Raw genomic sequence first — 1,205 nt, 5'->3', positions numbered from 1 at the left:
CCCTCCTGGCACCACCCCCGGGCCGGGGCCACCTCTTGCGAGGACTCACCGGCTTACGGCCTGTGTCTGGGCTTTCGCCAAGATCTGCCTTGCCGGGGCGGATCAGGGGCTATCCCTTGGAGTCTATGAGGCAAGGGCCTGTGTTTGCTGCCCGGTCCGAAGCTGGGGTCCGCCTAGCGCAGATTTCTCGGGTTTTTTTCCACCCGCTTCCGTGGCGCAGAAACGGCCACAGACGCCACTTCCGATGCCCGCGCTACGGGCCGTCACCGGGACCGGAAGTGTCGCGCGAGGCTCGAACGTGGTGTCCAGACTAGGCTCCGCCCTCCTCATCTGTTTCTGACCTTTGATCCCGCAGCCCCTCGTGACCGATCCGCATGAGGTCCCGCTCCTCCGTGCGCCCGCTGAGACCGGCCCCTTCACCAAGGCCCCGCCTCTACATCGAGTTCCCGCCCCCTTCGCCAATGTCCCTCCCCCCCCTCCACCACGCGCCCGCTGAGACCCGCCCCCTTCGCCAAGGCCCCGCCTCTACATCGTGGTTCCGACCAACCATTTTCTCCGCCCCCTTCTGACGTCCCACATCATCTATTGGACACCGCCAATTGTTGACGCTTCTCAAATTCCAACCTGAGACTGGATCTCATCCCGTCTCCAGGCCCGAGGACCTGTCGTCCCGATCTTCACTCCCGTCTCTAGACCTGCTCCCAGCCCTCAGCCTGAATCCATATCCCTACCCCTGGTCACTACTCCCAACCCCTATACCGACCCTAATCCCAGTCCAGTCCCTTCTGACCCTTAGTCCGAGGCGCCTGTCGCTAATCCGATCCTTGACCCAAATGTTGACTGTGAGTCCCAGTTTCTATTCCTTGCTCTAATCCCAACCTCTAGTTATCAGCCCCAGGTTCTGGCCTCTAATCTCAATCTCAAATCCCTGCCCCTAATTCTGATCCCAAAACCTGGCTCCAAACTGTCATCCCCTGTGGTTATCTCACCAAGTGCTTGACTTCATTTTAAAGTTCACATCCTCTTTTCAAACAAATTCGTGGCCATCTCCTCCCTCTTTCTATAATCTCCAGACCTGAGTTAATAAGAAACCCGAGCCAGAGTCAGGGCAACTCCATCATGTCAGCTCATCTGATCATGGCTTCAAATCCAGTTTCCTGTCATCGCCTCTATCTCTGAGTACTTTATCAAGCAAAGTCCCTCGC

At 57.8% G+C, this 1,205-nt stretch overlaps 1 protein-coding gene across 5 annotated transcripts in view; it reads right to left on the bottom strand.

Moving 5' to 3' along the window:
- LOC122548553 (cullin-9) overlaps positions 1–323 on the bottom strand; it is a 199,871-nt gene extending 199,548 nt beyond the window's left edge. For all 5 annotated transcript variants that reach the window (XM_043687355.1, XM_043687359.1, XM_043687356.1 and 2 more), the window contains exon 1: positions 50–323. The gene's annotated coding sequence lies outside the window, so the exon portion shown is untranslated. The remainder of the gene's footprint in view (positions 1–49) is intronic.
- Between the last annotated feature and the right edge of the window lie 882 nt (positions 324–1,205).

The sequence above is a fragment of the Chiloscyllium plagiosum genome, chromosome 3 (genome assembly GCF_004010195.1).
Source record: "Chiloscyllium plagiosum isolate BGI_BamShark_2017 chromosome 3, ASM401019v2, whole genome shotgun sequence".
Lineage (NCBI taxonomy): Eukaryota > Metazoa > Chordata > Chondrichthyes > Orectolobiformes > Hemiscylliidae > Chiloscyllium > Chiloscyllium plagiosum.
Note: the sequence above shows the minus strand (reverse complement) of the source record. Positions and strands in the feature narration are given on the sequence as shown.